The sequence below is a fragment of the Miscanthus floridulus genome, chromosome 8, assembly GCF_019320115.1.
Source record: "Miscanthus floridulus cultivar M001 chromosome 8, ASM1932011v1, whole genome shotgun sequence".
In the NCBI taxonomy this organism is placed as follows: Eukaryota; Viridiplantae; Streptophyta; class Magnoliopsida; order Poales; family Poaceae; genus Miscanthus; species Miscanthus floridulus.
This window is the reverse complement of record NC_089587.1, coordinates 6158556-6183994: the sequence shown is the minus strand read 5'-3', so window position 1 is coordinate 6183994 and position 25439 is coordinate 6158556. Positions and strand designations below refer to the sequence as shown.

Sequence of the window (25439 nt, the reverse complement as noted above, 5' to 3'; positions counted from 1 at the left end):
GGCTTCTTATTCTTGTTAATTGCTACTTACAGATTATTGGTGAGATTTCAGTATCTGGTGCAACCTACAAATCAATGGAGTTTGTTGGATCAACTGTAGAAAGTCTAACTATGTGTTTCCTGCTCAAGATTATCTTAATTAATTGCCACACTGCACAACATTGAACTTAGTCCTTTTCACACAATTGCTAGATGGAAGAGCGTATGACACTATGCAACATGGTTATTGAAGCTGGTGGAAAAGAACGGTGTTGTGCCTGCTGATGAAACTACATTTAAATACCTTGAGGTACAAAACTAGTCAACTTGAAATGCTCATAATAACGTTGGACCAATATGCTTTTCTTTCATAACATTCCAATAACTTTGAGATAGAGAGTGCTCAGAACAATTTGCAAAAATGAGCTTCTACTGTTTAGTTTGTAGGATGGTTCTGACCTCATTGTTGTTGTGCTGGTATACTGCAGGGTAAGACATCGGTTGATTATGAACCTGTCTACAGTGATCCTCAGGCCAGGTGACTATAGGCTGTCCTTGCTTTTCTTGACCTTTAGCTCATGTTATGTATGCATCTATGTGCATGTTTTCAGTTTTAAAAATATTTGCCTTACAGATCACGAGTCCTTGTTAGACAAAATCGAACTTTGAAAGTAAATGGATAAAAGATACACCACTAGTTTTTCCATGTTCTCTTATCTCTTGTCTTTAAAAGTTGATTATGTTATGCACATACAAGAAATATAATTTGTTGTCTAATTCTTTCCTTCCAGACATTTGACTCTGTAGTCTCTGTGTGACCATCTGATATAGCATGCGCATGATTTATTGCTTATTTTATTTGATTGCCTTTTTTCCCCAGATTTTTTAGTGACTACCGTTTTGATGTATCAGAACTGGAGACAGTAGTTGCCAAGGTTTGTTGATGTAGTATTTTGCAATCTTCATCTTTTGTTGATTTTCCTATAAAAGCGAAGCAATAACTGTCTTGAATCTGCAGCCACATTCGCCTGACAACCGTGCTCTAGCAAGAGAATGCAAAGATGTAAGATCGACCGAGTCTATATTGGTTCTTGCACTGGTGGTAAGACTGAGGACTTCCTTGCTGCTGCAAAGGTGTTCTTAGCCTCGGTAAGAAGCTTGAATCCTATCATGGTCACGCGCTTGTTATCTTTCAGACCTCCTATCCCATGGCTACTTGACTTACACTACGCCAGATTTGCACATCACTGTCGGCATCATCACTGCCGGATTTGTGAGAACCGGCAGTGATGTACTTTCACTGTCGGTTATGAGCTTGAAAATGAAAAAATGATTGGGGCTGGGCTAAAACCGGCAGTGAAGGACCACATCACTGCCGGTTTGTGGTTTGAACCGGCAGTTTTTTGGCAGGCACTCATCACTGCCAGTTCAAGCCACAAACCGGCTGTGATTGTGCTCTATCACTGTCGGTTCTAGCTAAGAGCCGATGGTGATAAGCCTACTGCATAAAAAGGCTGCAGCCGTCCTCTTCTTCCTCCGCTCTTCCATCCCGAGAACAGAGGCGCGCTTTTGGGCCCTTCCCTCCATTGTTGCGGCTACTCTTCACCATGAAGCTGGTGCTTGGATTTTGAAGAATGGCTTGATCTTTATGCTTTAAGGTTAGTAACAAACATGTTCTTTTGATTTTGTTGCTTAATTAGTTTCATTTTGATGGCTACATTGCTTGATTCTCATTCTAGTTCTTTCTCCATTCTAGAGAGCACTTTTCCAATTGGACATTTGTGCAAGGCTCAAATTGTGGTGAATCCATCATCCAAAAGGTTGGTGTCTATGAAGACATTTAAATTCCTAGCTAATTATTCCATGGTGGTCAAGATCATCATTGTTAGTATGTGATGCTATATTTAGTTCTTAGAAGTAGAGTAGAATAGTTGTTCTTCAATATTGTGCAATAATTGTTTTTTACTATGATTTTCAATTTACAGGGCCGAGGCTACCAATTTCAATTTTTCAATAATTAGTGTACAATAATGTTTTCCAAAAATGGTACTTTCGAGCTACAATTGTTGTTCATAAAGCTCGATTTCTTATTAATTCTTTGTAATTACTGTCTTAGTATTTTTTTGTGCAGAGATAGATCGAGAGTGGATGCATCTGTCCCGAACGGACAAGCGGTACATGCATGTCGTCAGCCAGTTTATCACCGATGCCAAAGCGCATGCTGGGAATGGGAACCCTGTCTTCTGCCCATGCAAAGATTGCAAGAATCATAGGAACTTTCGTCAAATTGAGTCTATACGATCACACTTGATTACCAGGGGGTTCATGCCAAACTATACGATATGGACTATGCATAGCGAGGTTGGTGTGAATGTTCTGCGAGAAAACGATGATGATGTGGACATGCCTGACGTAGCCATCCACGATGCTGACGAAGAACCCGGTGTCAACATGGAACCTATGGCCACAGTTAATAATATGTTTAGAAACACGCTAGCTGACGACACCGAGGATAACGATGGCATTTCTCAGCTACTATATAATGTAGAGACCGGATGTCTTAGTGAAAGACAGCTGAGAAAGCTAGAGAAAATGAGACAAGATGGCAAAACACCATTATATAGGAATTGTCCAATGAGTAAACTAGAAGCCGACATCATGCTGTTAGAGTTCAAATCGACAAACGGATTGAGCGATAAAGGCTTCGATCAGTTGTTAGCTATAATAAGAAAAATGCTCCCAGAAAAAAACGAGTTGCTAGAAAAGACATACTTGGCCAAGCAAATGATCTGCCCCATCGGCCTCGAGGTTGAAAAAATCCACGCGTGTTCCAATGATTACATATTGTACCGTGAAGAAAAATACAAAGATTTGGACAAGTGCCCCAAGTGTGAAACTCCACGGTATAAGGAAGGACCGTTAGATGAGGGTACCAAGACCAGAGGAGGTCCCGTAAAAGTCGTTTGGTATTTCCCTATAGCTCGCCGGGTGCATAGGCTGTTTGCATGTGCAAAGTCAGCCAAGCTGTTGCGCTGGCATGGCGAAGAGCGTAAGAAAGATACAATGATGAGGCACCCTGCCGATGGGCATGATTAGAGGACTGTCAATACTATGTTCTATAAGGACATCGGTGGAGAGGTAAGGCACCTTTGGTTTGCTTTGAGCACAGATGGGATGAATCCTTTCGACCAGGTTAGAAGCAATCATAGCACCTGGCCAGTAACGCTCTGTATATACAACCTTCCACCTTGGGTCTGTATGAAGCGGTCGTACATCCAGATGCCACTACTGATCTAAGGGCCAAGACAGCCTGGGAATGACATCGATGTGTTTCTGGAACCAGTGATCGATGAACTAGTGGAGATGTTTGAAAAGGGTGTGCCGGATGTTTGGGACGAGTACAAAAAGGAACATGTCACGATCAAGGGAGTACTTATCGCTACAATCACCGACCTACCAGGTCGAGGTTCGTTGTCCGAAGAGAAAACAAAACGCTATACTGGATGTGTCGAGTGCTTGGACGACACCGATGCGGTAAATCTGCCAAATAACTCAAAGATAGTTTATATGGGACACCGTAGGTTCCTACCTAAGGATCACCCTTACCGCAGGAACAGAAAAGATTTCAATGGTACTATTGAGAAACGCTTAGCTCCAAAATATCGAGACGGGCATGCGATACTTCGAGAACTCAATAAACTAGAGGTTGTCCTTAGGAAGGGGGACAATACAGTAGCAGCGCCTGATGGGAGCGTTTGGAAGAAAAAAATCAGTTTTCTGGAAACTACCTTACTGGCCATTTCTGAGTGTACGCCACTGTCTTGATCCCATGCACATCACTAAAAACGTGTGCGCTAACACTCTTAACACCTTGATGGACACCGGGGGGACATCGAAGGATTCACTAGCCACACGCCTAGACATGCAACACTTGGGAATCAGGAAGGAGCTGCATCCCATGGAGCTAGAGAATGGCCAGTTCGAACTTCCGGTTGCGTCATGGACATTGAAGAAGAAAGAAAAGCGTGCGCTTATTTCTTTCTTCAATGAACTCAAAGTCCCGATGGGCTACTGTGCAAACCCGAAGAGGCTAGTGAACATGAGAGAACTCAAGTTCAACTATGGCCCTATGAAGGCCCATGACTGTCATGTCATTATGACTCAGCTGCTCCCTGTTGCCCTGCGTGGTATCCTCCCCCCAAAGGTCCGCGCCCCAATCATAAAGCTTTGCTCGTTCTTCAACGCGATCTCAAAAAAGGTCATTGATGTGTCCATGCTAGAGCAGCTATAGCGGTGAAAGGTCGAGATGGCGGACTAGAGGGGGGGTGAATAGTCTTTTCTAAAACTTAATCATGTTGGCTAACCGATACAAATGCGGAATTAAAACTATCGGTCTAGCCAAGACTATACCCCACTATATATGTTCACTAGCACCTTGCAAAGATAACAATTATGCAACAAAGGTGCCAGGCTAGCTAGAGCTCTCTTAATCAATTCTAGGAGCAAGGTCACACAAACCTATGCCACTAGTACTTTAAGCAATGAGGGAGCTCCTACACATGCTAGTAAGCAAAATCACAAAGCAAACAAAGCTTACTAGCAATGCTCAATAACAAGGCAACCAATGCCTAATTAGAGAGCGCAAATACTTAGCTACACAAACTAAGCAATGTGACTAACAAGGTTACTAAAACCAAATTAGCCACGCAAGGGAGCTACTTCTATGCTACACAAGCAAGAAGGTAATTAGCAAGCTACACAAGCTATCTAATTATAAGAGCAACTACACAAGCTTACTATATGTAAAAGTAATTGCAAGCTTGTGTAAAGGGAAGCAAACCAATGGGAAGAAAAGGTTGACACGATGATTTTTCTCTCGAGGTTCACGTGTTTGCCAACACGCTAGTCCCCGTTGTGTCGACCGCTCACTTGGTGGTTCGGCGGCTAATTAGCATCACCCGCTAAGCCCGCATGTCGGGCGCCGCAAGAACCCACCCCGATAGTGAGGGTAGCTCAATGACACGCTTTACTAAAGTTGCTCTTCGCGACTCCCGCGGGGTGAGCACAAGTACCCCTCACAAGCACTTCTCCAGAGCGCCGCACAAGCTTCTTGCGCACTTCAACGGAGACCACCACCAAGCCGTCTAGGAGGTGGCAACCTCCAAGAGTAACAAGCACCACCGGCTTGCAACTCGATCACCTAGTGCCACTCGATGCAACCTCATGATGCAATCGCACTAGAATCGCTCTCTCACACAATCGGATGATCGCTATCAAGTATGTGTGAGATGGAGGGCTCCTAAGCACTCTCAAGCATGGACACAAAGTCCCCTAAGGTGCTCAACTCCAGCCATGGCCGAAGGCCACTTCTATTTATAGCCACAAGGGCTAAACTAGCCGTTACCCCTTCACTGGGTAAAAATCGGGCCGACCGGACGCTCCGGTCGTGTTGACCGGACGCTGGACCTCAGCGTCCGGTCGCCCGCAGACGGCCACGTGTCCCGATTCCAACGGTCACTTAACCTGACCGGACGTAGCAGCTTCAACTGACCGGACGCAGAAGCCTCAGCGTCCGGTCGTTTCCAGTAAGCTCCCCGAGGCATATTTCTTCGACCGGACGCGTCCGGTCCACCTTGATCAGACACAGACCAGCGTCCGGTGCAATACCCTCGGTACTGTGCAGACCCGTCAGTTTGACCGGACGCACGCTGCCAGGGTCCGGTGCTTTTAGACCTAGCGTCCGGTCAGTTGACCGACGCCAGCGTCTTCGCGATCAACTCGTTTTCACTTCTAACTTCTTCACCCTTGCTCCAATGTGCCAACCCCAAGAATTTGCATCCGGCGCAAAAGAAAATAGGCATTCCATTTTCCCGAAAGCGCCGAAACCCATCTCAACCCTGCAAACACCACCTCCTTTGTAAATGTGCCAACACCACCAAGTGTACACCATCATGTGTATGTGTGTTAGCATTTTCACAATCATTTCCCAAAGGATATTAGCCACTCAACTTGCCACGCCACTCGATCCTAGCGACGATGCAAAGTTAGATCACTCGAGTGGCACTAGATGACCGATATGCAAACGAGTTTGCTCCTCTTGATAGTACGGCCATCTATCCTAAACCCGGTCATAAACTTCTCTACACACCTATGACCGGTGAAATGAAATGCCCTAGGTTATACCTTTGCCTTGCGCATTCCATTCCATCTCCTCCAATGTCGATGCAACACATGCACCAACACGATCAACAATGATATGATCCACTTCATATCATCACATGATCATATTGGTTCATCGATCTTGACTTTACTTGCTCTTCACCATTGCCATCGTCCATCGGCACCAAGTCTTGCTCAAGCTTCACCGCCACGCGGTCCATCACTCCAAAGCCTTCGACTTGCCCTTCACGCTTGCAACTGGTCCATCAAGCCAAGTCTTGTCTTGATCTTCTCCACCTTGATCACATGACTCAATGTCATGTCTCATGTGCATTAAGCTCCTTCATCATCACATGTGTGAGCTTTGCAACATCTCCAAGCTATTTTCACCTTCATGGCATATGTTGCTCACACACATGTACCTGTGGACTAATCACCTGTGTATCTCACATAAACACAATTAGTTCACCTAAGTTGTCACTCAATTACCAAAACCAAACAAGGACCTTTCAAGCGGGACATAGCCGAAACTCTCGTTAGGCTTGAGATGCATTTCCTGCCGACTTACTTTGATATCTCATTGCATCTGCTCATTCATCTTGTTGACCAAATTAGAGCCCTTGGCCCAATGTACCTGCATCAGAGATGTTTCCTTTCAAAAGATTGATGAAAGTTTTTAGGAGGTATGTTAGGAACAGATTCAGGCCAGAAGGGGGCATGGTTGAAGGATGGTCAACGGAGGAGGCCATTGAGTTCTGCACATATTATCTAGACATCAAAAGGGTCGGAGTTCTAGAATCTCGTCACGAGGGAAGACTACGTGGCAAAGGAACGGTCGGGGAGAAATCTGTTACAGTAGATGACCTTGTTTCTTTTAGACAGGCACAGTTCGCTATTCTCCAGCAAGCCGAGGGTGTGATGCCATACATTGACGAGCACAGGCAATCACTGCAAACTCTGTATCCGAGCAAGTCACGGGCTTGGCTGGATAAAAAACATAAGGAGGAATTTGTCAGCTGGTTGCGACGTCGCTTGCTTGGAATAAAGTTGGGTAATCAACTGGATGCCTTAGCCAAGGGACCTTCGAGTACATATCTTAAGTACCAAGGGTATAAGATCAATGGATTCATATTTTACACAAAAAAGCAAGATGGAAAGAGCACATACCAAAATTGTGGTGTTCGTTTTGATGCTCACGATGAAAACGGCAACGTGTAGACGACATACTATGGTTTCATAGAGGAGATATGGGAGCTAGCCTACGGTCCATTGAAGGCAGCTCTTTTTCGCTGCTAGTGGGTCCGGCTCGAGGAAATCAACACTGACAGCGAAGGTTTTACTACCGCTGATCTCACTAAGACCGCATACAGAGACGACCCCTTCGTCCTTGCAAGAGATGTTATGCAAGTCTTCTATGCAAGGGACAACAAGACAAAAGGAAGGCTAAAAGTAGTCCTAGAAGGGAAAAGGAAGATTGTCGGTGTCGATGGAGTGACGGACGAAGAAGACTACAGGGGCTATGAGGAAATGCCTCCATTCGGGGCGAACGTACCCCTACCTATCCTTCAAGAGGGTGACGAATCTGCTTACGTACGAATTGATCACAATGAGGCCCTCATTGTTGATGCACCTAAAGATAGTTAAATTATTGTTAACTATGTAATCATTATGCAGACGTTGTATCAGTAATTCGCACTGAATATTTAATTTATATTTTGTGCGCATCTCTACAATTTAATTATTGACTATGTAATCAAATATTAAGATGATGTTCACAAACATTATTATTTGATAATTATAGACCATTAATTCATTATCATAGAATTAAATAATCAAGACACAAAATTTTGTGTTATTTTAAAATATAAACCACCTGCATTATTTCTATTAATAAATAAATAAAGAAAAGCAAACTAAGTGAACTCCCTGTTCTAGCTCAGCGGTTAAGGCCACGCACTCTGTACTCTGAGATCCACGCTCGAATCCCAAACGGGCCAAACTTTTTTATATTTTTTTCAAAAGGCTACGATGGCAGGCTACAAAAGGTCCACCGTAGGGCCCTGCATTCTTCTATCACAGATGCACCTCAAACAGTGCCGGCATGTGAGGCCCAATTTCCCGTCCTAGAGCGGCATTGGTTCATCGATGCGGTGCCGAGCTGAATCCGATGTGCTCTGGACTGTACCGAGAAAAAGGCCATGTACAGCAAAGGCATGGATTCATCGATGCCACCTTGTCATCTCCAACCGGTATAGCTCGTAGACCACCTCGGTGCTGTTGTTTGACCCTAGTTGGTGCTAGAAGAATGCTACTGAGGTGGTTAAATTATAATGTGTTGATACACATTGATGGTAACATTGACCTGTACGCAGATAGGTCTTTGTTATCGTATATGGAATTTTAGTGTAAGGTCTTTGTTATATATATGCAACTTATTTCTATTTTTTTTGTAATTTTTTGATGTATTTCATTACTATCTAAATAAATATATCGTTGTTGTTAAAACTTTCCCACTGTAGTATCTAAATAAATATATCCTTTACATATATGCACCTTCACTGTCGGTTCTATGTAGAAACCGGTAGTGATAGCCACCTTCACTGTCGGTTCTATTTAAAAACCGGCAGTGATATCCACCTTCACTGTCGGTTCTATTTAAAAACCAGCAGTGATGTCTATACCCCCCTATATAAAACAAACTGCCAACCACATACATCGATCCCACCCACCTACGAACTCTCTCAGTCTCATTTCTCACTTTTCACTCTCACTTCTCAAGACATCCACTCTCTCTCTACGTGATTTGGTCATGGCTCCTGCATTTTTCAATGGTATTGATATGTTGTCTTCTCCAATATTCTATCTATATTCATTTGATCTATATTTATATTCATGTTTCTTTGCATTCTACATTTATATATATTCTTATTCCTTGCATTCGATCTATATTTAATTATGTTGCCACATTTTACTTGGAAATTTTTTTGTGCATATATTTTATGTTTATATTTTTTTTGCATTTTATCGATCAGGTGGTATGAACAACGGACCCCCCCACCACAAGAACCAGGTTTCCATCCTGGCGATGAGCCATTCGCTCCTAATATGGCCATTCCACGGTTCCCTGTTCCAACTATTGTATGAAATATTTTTCAACATCTTTTGTTTTTTGATGCTAACAAATAACTGTAATTAGTTTAATATCATTGTTGCATGCATATATGTCGCAGACTATATCCCCAATAGATTGGCTGCGAACAACACTTAGCTGGTTCTTTATCTCGGACATCGTCGAGAACACGGCATCTAATGCAAGTGGTCGGCTATGGACGTGTGAACTCAATTTTTTCATCCCTGTGAGGGGTTTAAATCATCGGAACCATATCCACGGGACCAGAATACAGAGTCCGGACGTGATAAGCACCCAATTAACTGCCGTGCGCATCTGTTTAGAGGTACTTCGACGTATTTGCTATGATGTGCCTGATTTCTCGCACTTCAAGGCATTTGCTTTGAATGCTGGTGATATCCCCGTCCCGCAAGCAAGCGAATGGTTTGCGAGCTACAACCATACGGATGTGGTAAAATGGTCACTTATACCTGAGTCGTGGTTATTTGTTGTTTATTATTGTAATAACATTCTCTAATTTTTTCTTTTTCTCCACATGCAGATTGCGCTACAGGACCTTACCTATGCTGCATGTGGCTTGTGGGCCATTCTAGACCAAGTTACGGAGCAACTCGGGTATGATTGGGACTTCTGCAATGGAAACCTCGGCCAGCTCACTATAGATGGATGCCAGTACTGCATAAGGATTACTAACAGGGGCAGTGGTCGTTCAATAGGTTACATCTATGGCCGACCATTCTTTCGGTATTGTGAGGCACGAGAGAGTGCACTCATACGGGCATTGGACTTCATCGATACAAGCGGATACATAATCCGTGACATCAATTACCATATATGGCTACAGAGGCATGTTAGTGTGCGTGGCCCGATCGATCCCGACAATGATTCCGATAGTAATTAATGTTTATTTAGCTAGGTTTTCAAGGTCGTAGTTTAATTGGGTTCTAATTTTAATATGTACGGCTTTGTGTGTTTAATTATTGTCATGCAAGTAATTCGTGTAACATTCCGGTGTCGTATTTGTCTCAAACTTATTCTCAGGCTTGCACGTGCCACGTGTGAAGGAAACACAAAGTTTGGGATTTTCCGGAGATGGTTTGCTACTTTCTGAGGTTTAATTGAATTTCCGCGCGACGACACTGTTTAATTACAGGTTGAACTGAGTCAACCCACTAAAAGATCCGAAATGGTGCCAAACTTTTACACAGGCTCTAATGTGCCCTAGGGATAAGAATTTTATGGAGGTGGATGAAAAAATCTATTGGGTCCAAGATGAAATTCACCCTCTTTTGTATCATTTGGCACAGAGAAAAATATAATAAATAAAAAAATGAACAGAAAAACCTAAGATCCTGTGTGGGGTCTTAATTTGGGTGTACATGCTTGCCAAAAAAATTTCAAGCCATTTCGACATAGGTGGAGTATACATGCTTTACAGAGGTACATGTGCCCTTTCATCGAACCATGACTATACACATAAGTTATCAAGGTTTCTGTGGTTCATAGGCATTCCGGTGTTGTATTGGTCTCAAACTTTTTCTTAGGCTTGCACGTGTCATGTGTGAAGGAAACACCAAGTTTGGGATTTTTCGGAGAAGGTTTGCTACTTTCTGAGGTTTAATTGAATTTTCGTGCGACGAGACCGTTTAATTATAGGTTGAACTGAGTCCACCCACGAAAAAATCCAGAATGGTGCCAAATTTTTACACAGGCTCTAATGTGCCCTAGAGATAAGAATTTTGTAGAGGTGGATGAAAAAATCTATTGGGTCCAAGATGAAATTCACCCTCTTTTGTCTCATTCAGCACACAGAAAAATATAATTAATAAAAAAATGATTAGAAAAACCTAAGATCCTATGTGGGATCTTAATTTGGGTGTACACGCTTGCCAAAAAAAATTCAAGCTATTTCGACATAGGAATACATATGCTTCTATTTATTCAGTATATGAAAGAATTTTTTTTAATATATATAAACATCACTGTCGGTTTCAAGAAACGACAGTGATGAGAGGAAACCGACAGTGATGCCTGTTATCACTGTCTGTTTATTTTTAAAACCGGTAGTGATATATAAAAAATTAAAAAAAATTGTGCCAGCCCTCGGGTTTGAGCTCGGGTCTCGGTCCACAGAGTTCAGACACTTAACTGCTACGCTAGTATAGGATGTGTGCCATGGTTTATTTATTTTATCTTTTTGACCTTTAGACCCCTTAATAAATTATAAAATTAAACAAAAAAAATTGGGCCGCCCTGGATTCAAACACAGGTATCGGGGGCTAAGTTGCGGGGTCTTAACCGTTGAGCCAGTAGGAGGTATTCGAAATAAGTGGAAAAGATAAGTTACTTATTCTGTAACCACTACACGGAAATCACTGCCGGTTTAAAGAATGGCCCGATAGTGATTTGACAGATGACAGACATGCTGCAACACGGTATTATCTAGAAGAGCAAAACGAGGTAAGCAAAACGAGATCATACAAAATGCAACATCCAATATGTAAGCAAATAAAACGAGAGGTCATGCAATGCAAAGTATCAACCCAATTCAGGTGATGATGATCAAACAAAGGATTCGACGACATGGTTTTTTTCAGCACCAGTAAATCATTACATCGCCCTATATAAAGGCATTGATTAATCACTAGTGCTACTAATTACTACCGGTGCTGCCGCATGCGTCGTCCCTCGGCTGCCGGCGGCGGTGCTCCTCTTCGCGCTTCTTTCGCTCAGCCCTGCGCCGGCGCCGCCGTTCCGCGTCCATCGCGAGACGCCGCTCGGTCTCCTCCTCGCGGCGGCGCTCCTCCTCCTTGCGGCGGCACTCATCCTCCTTGGAGATCTCGACAATGCGCTTCAGGATGCAGTCGTTGGTCTCCTTCTGTGCGATGGCGCGGAGGTGCCGGTCCTCCTCCTCCTTCCGATCCGTCTCCAACGAATTGAAGACGACCTCCTCCACCGGAAGAGGTTTCGGTTCCTCCTCCGATGCGGTCTCCCGGTCTGGATTGTCCTCGAGGTTCACCTTGAGGTCCGATTCGGACGACGGCGTCGGTGGAGTCGGGGGGTGACGTGAGGACGGCGGGTTGAGCTTCGCCCATGTTGTCTTCAAGCGGCGAGGCATTGTGCGTGGCGGTAGGTACGTCGAGGGCCGGGGCGAGGTGTGCGTGGGAAGGGCGGTGCTTGGCTTTCTTGACGCGCGGTGGTGTGTCGGCCGACTGTGTGCATGGGGGCCTGACTTATATAGGCGTGTCGGTGTGGAACTGATCACGATGTAATAACTCGCACCCCCTCGAAAACGGAGCGCGCGCCTGCGTTTGGAAACGGCATTGAACCGCCATTGCGCCTGCGTTGAGCGCGCCTGCGTTTGGGAACCGACGCGAGTAGCCAATGGACGTGTAAATGCATCGTCTCTTCATGGGGAACTGAAGGGCTCTCCCCTTAGAAACAGAGCGCGCCTGCGTTGGGAGACGCCATTGCGCCTACGTTGGGAGCGCGCCTGCGTTTGGGAACCGGCGCGAGCAACCAATGGACCAGCGTTTGGTAATTAAAACAGCGGCTCTTCATGGGAACCACGCGACCAGCGTGGCCGGGGAGTTGAAGGGGCCTACGTGCAAAGCAGGGACAGATAATCACTCAAAGGAATAAATTCCTTCAAACATTCAGAAATCAGGCGATAGCTCAATGGTTTGTCTGTTGCTCTGGAACTTGTAGGCTTTGGTTCAATTCAGGGATGCAAGACATTTATTTTATATTTTTGACCTTTAGACCACTTAATAAATTATAAAATTAAACCAAAAAAATTGGGCTGCCTGGGACTCGAACTCGGGTCTCGGGGGCTAAGTTGAGGGGTCTTAACCGTTGCGTCAGTAGGAGGAGTTCGAAAGATAACGGAAACTTATCCTACTTAGCACCTAAGTTAAACCTAACCGCTACACAACATCACTGCCAGTTTGGGGGATGACTCGGCAGTGATGTACACAATCACTGTCGGTTTACAAGCAAAACCGGCAGTGATGAGCTATTTCCCGAAATAAATTAATAATTTATAAAATAGAACAAAAAAATTTGACCCGCCTGGGACTCGAACAAGGGTCTCGAGGGCTAAGTTGAGGGGTCTTAACCATTGCGCCAGTAGGAGGAGTTCGAAAGAAAACGAAAACTTATCCTACTTAACACCTAACTTAACACCTAACTGCTACAGAACATCACTGCCGATTTGGGGAGTGACCCGGCAGTGATGTTCCCATCACTGTCGGTTTACAAGAAGAACCGGCAGTGATGAGCTACTGCTATAAAAGTGGTGCTAGTTGAAATTATCCCAATTCATTTCAACCCCACGCCAACCCCTCCCCCCACACCGCCGGAGCACCACCCCACGCCATCCACCGCCCCACGCCGGAGCACCACGCCGTCCGTGCCAAGCCGGAGCACCACACCGTCTGGAGCACCGCCGAGGCCTTCAGGAGCGTGCAGACAGCTGCTTTCCCACCCCCATGGTGAGTGCGTGGCTCACTGCCCGCTACGTGTCTGATGAAATGTCCCACACTGCTTACTTGAATCAGTTTGATCATGCAGTGTGTGCTGTCATACGGTTTGATCATGCATCTGTGAATGCTAGAACCTAGGTTTGCCACACAGTGTGTGCTATCTGTTTCTTTGTGTTTCTGGACGCATTGCTAATAAGTAGTACATTGTTACTTAGTAGCACGTTGCTCAGCTCTATTCATCAGTATACTAATAAGAACAAAAGCATAATTTTATTTTTGGTTACCAGGATAAACATAGCAGGGACTCGTTATACTTGACAGAAATTGCTCTTTGAACGTTAATGGTAGTTTGTTTTTAGAGTACTTGCATTTTCTCTGTGAAACAAACTTACGTTTTCTCTGTGAAACTATATTCTCCATGCTATCAGCATAAAGATGCATAATTATTAACTTATGCAAGATTACAAGTAATACATAGTTATGTAGCTTTGTGCATTAAACTGGGAATATTTTCCAACAATCCTATCTTATTATGAGTTTTTGCATGTCACTTTCCTGGGATAGTATGAGATGCATATTTGCCCCTACCAACCATGTAAGTTTCAGATCAAAGTATCACTAATTTGGAAAGATGCTTACCTGCACTGATACTTGTGAAAGAACCTCGCGCCGATGGTTGGGGCATTTATAGTGAGACTGAAGACTCTTAGACATCTCTAGGAGTATATCCAAAAGTATTAAACTGGCTCTCTAAATCATCATTTGGTTTTTAACGAATAAAAAATATTCTTTATATCTTTCCTACATCTAACAACTATTACTAAGGCACGTGAATAGCTATTTTCCAAACACTCCTATCTATGCAATGGTCGTGTGTTATTCGTAAATATATTAAATTGTATAAGAATCATGTTTTAATGACAACCTAATTTACTTAAATGTATAGGCTACCATGGCATGGTATGTAGTGCATGTTGGTCACATGCCTGAGATTTATCGAACCTAGGAAGATTGCTATGCTCAAGTCAATCGCTACCCTGGTAATTTGCACAAAAAATACAACACAGAAGATAAAGCTTTGAGGGCCTACTATAGTCATCTGGCCTACCTTACAAACCATGGGCAATCGGCCTACTATGGTCCAATGAATGCAAACCATGGCCATCCGCTGGCACTAGAGATTGAAGAGAAGCCACCCGCTGGAGATGTGAAGATTAGGAGAATTGCTCCTTGGTCTTGGAAAGATGTCATGCTTTTATTTATGGCTATGGTCATCGTTTTTCTTATTTGGAAGTTGATGTAGGCTTAGTTTCGTAGAAGAGTAGGTGGACTTTGTTGTATGTGGTCAATCAAACAATGAATTTGTTCTAGGTGAACATATGCTTTTATTTGACTTTGTTGTATGTGGACTTATTATTAGACTTTGCATTAAACATATTATATATATATATATATATATATGAACATATGCTATTAGTAGTTGTTCATGGCCAAAACTAACCACGATCGTGTCACAGCCATGACTCATCGTCGCCTGTTACCCCATCGCCGAAGAACTGATCGGCAACAAGAAGCGGCTGATATCGCTAGGATGGGAGAGCCGCATGATCCGACAAACGGTGACGGTGTCAATCAGGTTGGTGAGAACGAGCAGCCATGGACCCCGTCCGGCCTGCTCGATTTGGGTCAAAATGACCAAGATGGCCAGGTAACTTTGGTATCATGTCACTATGTAGCCACACACGCTAATTAATTGAGAGGGTCATACCTTACTTGGTGTCTCTAGCAGGAGCCTCCTCCGGCTGAGGAGCCAGATGGTTTGGGTAGCAGGAAGGCCAGATCCAAGCGAGGCATGTCAAAGATTCCTGTTGGTAGGAATGCACACTAGCACATTACTGAGTTCGATGAATTCGGGGATCCACTCTCACCGCCTATAGCTTTGACCAAATACAAGACTATCCTCGGGTTACTTGTTAGGGACTTCATCCCGATTAAGTACAGGAAGTGGATTGGGAAAGATGATGACCGGTGGAGGGTTGCCGAAAGCGAGAAGGATTACATATGGGATGTCAAGATCCTAGAGTATTTCACTTTCCCAGCCGAGTATGACAGGGAGTTAGTCAAGAAAAAAGCAAAAGAAATCATAGGAACATGCTTCAAGAATTTCAAGGGGACATTGTACAAGAATTTTGTCCTCCAAAATAAAGAGCCAGATTTCGATGGTGGATAGTTTAGCAAGCAGAAGGACTTCTGGCAGGCTTTCAAGGAATACAGGTTATCTGAGGAGTACTTAGAACTGAGCAGGAAGAATAAGGAGAATTCACATAAAGCGACGAATCCTCATCATCTCGGCTCTCGTGGCTACGCTAAAAAGATGCCAGAATTTGAAGTAGAACTTCAAAAGATGGATCGCCTTGCTGAGGAAGGCGTTCAGGTTGAGACCGCCGATTAGGAGCCCAGATCGGTAATATACTGTATGGGGAGGAATGTATGGCACGCCGAGGATGGGAGCTTTAGCTCCTCAAATCTACCTATGAGCGAACTCATCCAGAGGATCTCCTAGGTAACTGAGGAGGTGAGGCACGGGACTCGCACTTCTAATAGGGTTTCGAGTGCTCACCCAAGCACTTGGAACCAAGGAGCACCCTGGTCGCACTAGAGGAACCAGTGTTGTTCTTTAGAAACTAGCATTCCCCCAAGAATCTAACACTTACCGGAGCCGCTCGAGGGGTAGAGAGGAACATGAGGCAGAGTATTTGAGGAGACTAAAAGAGATGGAAGACAGAATGGAAGCACGGATTGAGGCGACCGTTGAAGCATGAGTCGAGCAAATTTTGCTGTCCAAGGGGTCAGTAGTACCACAAAACCCTACTCCTACTGCCTTTAGCCCACAGTTTAGGGGTCGCAGCAGCTGTGGATCGACCCCACTCGACGAAGAAGAGGCGAATGTGCCTCATCCGGTGGACGACATCACTAAACCCGTCAATGTTAGGTTGTACATCTGTCAGGAATGGACAAAGGACAAGGTGGCGCTCAGCCAGGCCTGGCCTGTGGGAGACGGGACAATTAATGGCCGTCCAATTTCACTAGGGTACACTCGCGTCACCATTGATAGAATACTTGATAAGAAGTATAACAAGATACCCATTGAGTACCCCGTAGCGAAAGACAGGCCGAAACTTGGTCATAACAAGGGCTCTCAAGTGGCCTGGTGCAAGCGCTTCATTAAGCTTGACCATCAATTGTCCTCTGATGATGAGGACGACTGCGAGTCTTCGCCCACCCGCGATGATAACTCACCATCTCCCAACAGAGATCACTCCCCTCCTCATCCGGAGCCATCACCCCCGAGAAGACAGAGGTCTCCTTCTATTCCTCCTCATTCGACTCCATCTTCATCAGCCCTAAGAAAAGAGACTCCTCCTCCTCCTCCTCCTCGTCCGACTCCATCTTCATCAGCGCCGGGAAAACAGAATTCTCATCGTCATCCTCCTCCTCCACCTCAGCCCATAACAAGATCAAGGACATCCTCGCAGTCGCAGAAAAGGTCCTTGGATTCGGTCGCTAATTAATGCTCCCAAAGTGGACCAACAGAAAAGAAAAAGGCCGTTCAGTGGCAGCGTTACCTCCTTGATGGAAGAAAAATTTATAGCACACATCAAGAAGGAAGATTGTATTAGTTTCTTCAATCTATGTGCCTCACTGCCTTCGTTTATGTTGAAGTCTGAATTCGAAAGGCAAACACAGAATAAATACGCTACAACAAGAGACGAAGAAATACACAATAAAGATTTAAGGAACATACAGAAGTACGTCGAAGACAACCCAGGATTAACCATGGAAGAGGCCGTGACCATCTATTATGATGTACAAGGGACGGCAACACCAGCAATGAAGTATGTAAGGGACAATTTTTTGGTTCCCGATCATGAGTTTAAAAATCTGACAACATATATGCGCCATTTACATGAATATTACATGGCTCAAGCAACAGAGACGGACATCTTTGGTTTTGAGGTTATTATCCGTTCGCCACATGTTTTCAATTATCCTGAAGAAGAGAAGTTCGATGTCGAGTGGGAGTGCTTGTTCCAGCTATACCAGAAACGTGATCTCGATGTTCAACTATTGACACTGTGGACTATGTAAGTACCCTACACGCACGATATTACAATTAACTACTCTCTCGAGACACAAATTGTTAACTTTTGAGCACTTCCCATGATTTTATGTAGGTGTATAGCAAAATTTTGCATTCTAAAAAGCAAATGGGATTACATAGGCTTCTTGGACCCCATGCGAGTCAATGAGAGGACATGTCTAGGCATCTATGTATGTGATGTGGAAGACCTGAAACAGAGATTGATTGCTGTTTTCGACGAATTCACGATGAAGAAGAAAACCCACATACTTCTAGCCTACAACTGCGAGTATATGTTCTCGGCTTTTAATTTTATGCTTCTTTTTTCGTTAAGATTATTCGATAATTAGGATTCTGTGATTACAGCAACCATTTCGTCTTCATTTGTGTTAATCTTGCCAAAAATCTGCTCGAGGTGTGGGACTCGAAGAAAAAACCATTTCATCATCTGGATGCACTGGTGTCGGTGCTGAATTAGTAAGCGATCCTAATAACATATTATTTTCTAATCACACATACCCGCTTTCTAATGTTTCTCCTTTTAATGTTGCTCAGTGTCCGAAGAAGTCACATCGGTGGGAAGCCGGTCCCATTCAAGGTTGTCGAAATGGAGGGGAAGTACCTATCACAGCCGGCGGGAAATAATGAATGCGGGTTTTATGTAATATGGGCAATGCTTCGCTACATCGGCGGAAAATCGGAAGAAGCCGATAAGTTGGTGTGTATAATCCCCATTTCATTTATGTCTGTTAATAATTCAACAAAATGATTTACTGTTCCTCTTTGGATATCATCTTTTTTGAACGACAGCGCAAGAAATTTAAGCATGAAAGGCTGCTAGAGATGGAGATCATCGCACTACAATCGGAGCTAACAAAATTCATCTTAGCCGAGGTATTGGAAAAAGATGGAGTATTTTCCATTGCACAACCCGTGAAGTACAAGGACCAGTATGGCCTAGAGCGGCTCGCCAGATTATTGTAAGAAGTCCGAGAACATTTCTTTTTTATTTTGAGGGATCGAGATCTGGATAAGAACATTTGAATTATAACCGTAACATTTGTAATGTTTAATATTGATGGACCTGTCGTCTACGTAGCGTATATAAAGTGAAACCCGATCCCACGAAAAAAATATAAATTAAAATAAATTAGAAAACAATAATATACGAACGGGCCATCACCGCCGGTTAGCGACAAACCGGCAGTGTTGTCGTAACCATCACTGCCGGTTAGAAACAAACCAACAGTGTTGGCTTGCCCAACACTACCGGATTGAACCATGAACCGACACTGATGATTAGGACAACACTGCCGGTTTGATCGATCAACCGACAGTGTAGGCTTCCTTAACACTGCTGGCTTGCGCCAAGAACCGACACTGATATTTACTACAACACTGCTGTCGTAGAACCGACCAATTTATAAGAATACAAGTATAATGGCAATCCGTAAGCGGTCGCACTGTCATACTTGAACCCATATAAACCCGGTAGTCCGTCGAGTATCACGACGGGTCTCGATAAACGATTTACAACAACCAAGATCGTACATGATTCAACATACATGCCACATATTACATAAAGTTCACAGATACTTTTCATCATCAGAGTACGAATATAAAGTTATTACAAACCGAGTTTGATAATTAAAGCGGAAGCAAATAAGTTTGAAGATAAAGTTTCCAACATAGTTTGATACAGTGCCAAACCAGATCACGGTCCACAAAAGCAAAGATAGGAATTACTAAAGAAGCCTACCCAAGGCTTACTCCTCATCCACAGCGGGATAGAAGCAACTCTTGCAATAACCATGATACACAGTGCCATCTGCAACAATGGGAAAATAAACCCTGAGTACGAGAAGGTACTCAGCTAGACTTACCCGTCATGAACCAGAAATAAAATGACTCCAAGGATCATGCAAGGCTGTATAAGTGGACGTAACTTGACAACATTTTGCGAAAAAGGCAATTACCCGTTGTACAATTATGAATCCTTTATCAAGTTAATTATAACTATCCATTTCTAGATTAGCAACTATCCTGTGCCAAACATGTGGTATATCATTTAGATGCATACAATAGTAACCATAGCAGGTATTGTAATTCCATATTCATCTGAACCATCATGTTTCATAATATAGCTGCTACGATGTTGGGACTAGCCAAGTTTCTCACTATCCGGGAGAGACGGCGATTCGAATCGATTTTCACTAGCTGGGAATTTATTCCTAACACAAACCCAGATCTACCAGCCATGATAGTCTTAGGTCACCTTTGGTACAACTCCGGTACACATTTCGCGGGTTCGTACTACGCCGCACAATCTGGAACACCAGATGCTAGGATGCTCAGGCCAAACCTGCCCTTGGGCTCAGTCTGATCGTTCCCCGGAAGGAGCGCACAACAGAACGATTCCCGGCCTGAGTTGAATTACTCGGCTTCGCGGTCGGAACGAGTTATCCGGCCAGCTAAGTGAGAGGCATGCGTTCAATCTTGTCAGAAGCGCCAACAACGGTACGGTCCTTAATCGACACAGACGGGGATAAGTCCACACCCAAGACCTCCATGCCTTGTTGCTTCCCTATCGACCTCCCGTCCGGTCTCAATTTACTTTTACCTCATGGTTCTGTTCCACGATAGCAGATATAGCCAACCGTGCTCCGGTATCCACCTATATCTCGCAGGTGACAGGACATCACCCGACTTCTACCGGTCTAAGCATGGCTAAGCATATATATTCGATCCTGGACCTATACCGGTTAAAGGTGTAATATCTGGACAAGGAATGTACATGCATCAAGTGGTTTCATTCAACTCTTATAACCTAATGCATCAATCATAAATACGTAAGTAAACATTTGTAAATTACTGGGAGACTTATAATGCTCCGGGGCTTGCCTCGTAGAAAAGAAGTAGGGCGATGGTCAGGACACTCCGGAAGCTCTTCAGGGTTCTGCTCCACGCCTTCGGGAGCTGCGGCTTGCGGATCCTCCTGCGGGTTCCCTTCCTCTGCTTCTTCGAATTCCAGCAACGTGATCTCTTCCTCCGATCCTAGATGCATGAGTATGGTATAAGTATTATGAATGCATATATGTTAACAAGTGCATCATGTTGTTTGAGTAGGTGCATATCTCTTCTCGATTACTACTTAACTACTTCTACAATGCATCGACTAGGCCACAAATAGTAGCTACTTGTTTCACTCATAACAGGAGTTCTACAAATCCAAAAGCAGTGATCCTAGACTTTCTGGAAAGCTTATCAAATTCTCTACGACTTTGTTATTAACCATTTTTACAGTACACATCAGTTTCAACATGTAACTACTCACACTCTAGAATTAGTCCGGAAATGATTTAACATGCAATATAAAGTAAGAATACTTCTACTTTATGTAATCATTCAAAATTTGACAAACTAGAACCTACCAACAGTTTAAGCATACCAAATACAGTTAAGATGACATAATGGTGAAGCCCAAACTATTTATTAAATTGCCTTTATTATTTTATTTAGATATCTAGGTTAAATAATAAATATATATCAGATGTGCTTAATAAATTCTCAAAAATTTACAGAGTCTTACTAATGCTATCAAAGGACTACTATAAAAATTTCATGTCATTTTACTAAGTAGAACATTCTATACAAAAATGATAAGGAAGCAAGGCTTGAAATAGCATAAATGGAAAATCCTATTGAAAAGTGTCAAGCAACATATTTCTTATTTTTCCTAACATCCATATGGTACTAGTATCACCTCCAATAAATTTCATGAATTTTGGACTTATAATTAATTTATAAAAATTCATGCAAGGATTAACTATTTATAAAAGAAAAATCTATAACTATAGATCTACACACGCACTGGTCTTCAAATTTTTATCCAAGCTCATATATGCTAAGACTAGCTCACCACAAAAATTTCATAATTTTTGGAGCACAGGAACTCTAGATATAAAATAAACAAATTTGAATGCATTCAAAAGCACATTTCAAATCTCTATTTAAATCTCCAGAAATTTCTACTGTTGAACCCAAGAACATATTTTTCTTAAATACTACACTTCCTAAGCAACACAATCATATTTATTTCAACATTTTAGGAGCTACCAAACTGAAGATACAAAATTCACAAAACAAATCAAAAACTGGAATCAAATGACCTATCCTATCTCTTACTGTCGCTGACAGCAGGGACCCACTCGTCAGATGGACCCACCGGTCAGCGAGACCAAAACAGAGCTGGCGGCGCTGCTCGGCTGACGCGGCGAGAACTCGATGGCGGTGAGTTCGCCGGCGGTGACATCATCACCATACGACCTACATGACCTAGCGCGTTGATTGGTATACTTGGCCGGCCCTATCGTCGACACCCACGACGACGGCGGCGGCCATGGCGGAACGGCGGAGCTGGACCACGGCGGTACGCCGGTGTGGGCTACGGTGGCTCGAACGGACGCTGCGCCGAGCATCACCGAGCTGCGGCGGAGCTATCTAGTGCCCTAACGCGGCCTGGGATGGACGGTGGCAACGTGGCCACGGAGACGGAGCTCACGGCGGAACTCCGGCGAGCTTAAACGCGCGGCGATGGCTTACCAAGCTGGAACAGCGGACACGGGAGGAGGTAGTAGGTTGCTGGGGAGCTAGTGGTGCTACTGTGGTGAAGAATGGACGGCTCGTCGCGAGCTGTGCACGGCTATGGTGACGGCGGAGCTGTGGGCGCTCGGCGGCTGCTGCAGCGAGGAAGAAAGGGAGCCAGAAGCGAAATGGGAGCGCGGAAGGGGTCGGGCGAACGCTGGCGGGGTTAAGGCCGCGCCTAGGCGCGTCGTGGCCTGTGCAGACAGACCGGCGGCGACGCGCGGCCGTTTCCCGCGCCACGCGGCGGCCACGGCCTGACGGTGGTCGGCCACTGAATCAGCCGATTCAGTTCGTCAGTTAACCCGAAGTCGAGCCTGACAGCGAGTTTTCAAGTCGACATATCTGCTAATCCGTAGCTCCTAAGCGAAAACGATCTACATGGTTTTTGTAGCCTGAAGTACCAGCTACAACTTTGGTTCAAGCACCTCGTTCTAATTCGCAACAGAGACTGAGTAATATCGTGCTCAACATCGGCTGTCAGTCGGTTAGTCGATCAACCACTTAGAAAATTTGTTAAGTGTTGAAAGCTGGATTTTGCTGGTTTTTGTGGGACCCATTCAAGCATGTTAGAAGCTGAATCAGTCCATGACCCAAAAATAAAAGTTGTTCCTTATGTCAAACACTCCAACTTTGCTTTAGTGAACTCCTCCATGCAAGGTCTCTAACACCTAGTTCAACTTTAGTCAAACATGTCACTTTGAAATCATGATACCCATTCAAACCATGGCTAAATGACCAAACTAGCCTTAGCACTAAATACCAAAGTTGTTCCTAATGATATCCTAAGCATGTTTAAACAATTTGCAAGGTCATTTAAGCATTTCATGTAGTAGTCACTCATGTAGCTATCCAGGTCAACACATGTGATATTACTTAAGTGCTTGAACATGAAAGGTGACCTTCATGAACAAGGTTTCTTTTGTTAACCTAAGTGTAGCTAAAGTGTTTTAGTGACCAACATTACCCACTTGCCTTCATTTGCACATGATCATATGCATATGTTTTAAGAAACACGAGATAACAAGCAATGTTTCATATGTTTCGGTCAAATGTTTCAATTGTAAATGATGGTTTATGAATGCTTGATGCTCATGCTCATGTTATGCAAGTCAAGTTATGCAAGGCTAACACCCGAGGTGTTACAACTGCCGGTTTGATCCATGAACCGACACTGATATTTACAACGACAGTGCCGGTTCAATCCACCAACCGACACTGATATTTACGACAACACTGCCGGTTTGATCCATGAACCGACAGTGTAGGCTTGCTCAACATTGCTGGCTTGAGCCAAGAACCGACACTCTTGAAGCAACCGTCACTGTCGGTTGGAACTACAAACCGGCAGTGTTGTTCAACAAGACACTGCCGGGTGGATCCAGCAACCGACACTGTTTCCTGTAGATCAGTGTCGGTTTTTAAGGACCGACAGTGATGTCAACCCAACATCACTGCCGGTATGCCACTATCGGTTCAAAATCCGGCAGTGAAGTGGGTTTTTGAACCGGCAGTGATGTCCAGATCTGGGGTAGTGTTACTGGAAACTTTTTTTTTCTTAATCCAGGGAAAGAAGGTTAAAGTTCCCACATTTCTTGTCCCTGCTACACAAAAGGTGATATTTAGAATAAAAATATTCCAATGTGATCACCGTGCAGACTGTAGACTTGTTCATAATTTGGAAATATTGTGAAATCTTTGCAGGTGTGGATGGACATATATAGCCTCCCTGTACCAGGCTCTGGTGTCAAAACTTGCTCCCAGATATTTGAGGAGGCTGGTTGTGATACACCAGCAAGTCCTAGCTGTGGTGCTTGTTTGGGTGGCCCTCGTGATACATATGCACGGATGAATGAACCTATGGTGAGTATCACATGCAAATCTAGAAGCATTTCTATAGGAATGGTACTTAGTATATACCTAAGGGTGGGTAACTATGGTTCTAGTGCACAAATTAGTATGTTACTATGTTATCTTAACTATTGAATGATAAAGCCAAGAACTATCGAATGATAAAATATATGTTGTGCACATACAAATTTCACACTCTGACGGGCTAGCTGATGCGCAAATTATGCTTACTTGGGTACATAATTGTACCTCTGTCTCAGTTATGTGCTAGGTGGCTGTTTTAATGTTGTTACTGAATAGCTATGGCTGGAATCACTAAACAAAAATGCGCCCTGTGCAGATTTTAGCACTAGCACCTTCTTATAAGACATTACTACTAGACCCCTCGCCCCTCCTGTTGGGGGATGCATATTCTTTTTCCTTTCTTTTTTTTCTCTCTATGTATAGATGCTATCAGTGGCAGTTGAAACTACATGTATTGTAGAGCTTTTTGCCATTGATTGAAGTCCTTGAGTCTGTGAAGGAAAACAGCAAGTGCTCTGAAATTCTAGTTTGTTGACATGGGCGGCTTTGATGAGTGATGAATTTAACATATGGATCTGGTAACCTGGATGCAGGTCTGCGTGTCCACTACGAACAGGAACTTCCCGGGCAGGATGGGACACAAGGAAGGGCAGATCTACCTGGCGTCTCCCTACACTGCAGCTGCCTCAGCCCTGACGGGGTACGTTACGGACCCCAGAGACTTCCTCATGTAACGATCTTGAAACAACAGAGTTCATGATGTAACAGATTGCTGTTTTTCGTGTTGAACCTTAGTTTAGGCGTGTCTTTCGTTGAGGAATAAACTGCATGTCGGGAGCTTGGCATGTATGGTTTTGCATTATTACAGTGTACTACCAAGAACATACTTGAGTGTTACAAGGGAAATACATTCTTCGGTGTTCTTACAAAAGGCCTGTTGAGAGATCTTGTGGTTCATACACTGAACGCTTTTTCTTACAATGAATATGAGAAAGAAACTCAGCTGATCTTTCTTATTCTGAATACTCTAC

General features: G+C 43.9%; 1 pseudogene; it reads left to right on the top strand.

Moving 5' to 3' along the window:
• The first annotated feature begins 47 nt into the window (after positions 1-47).
• Positions 48-25339, top strand: LOC136475576 (3-isopropylmalate dehydratase large subunit, chloroplastic-like; annotated as a pseudogene).
• Positions 25340-25439: the final 100 nt, after the last annotated feature.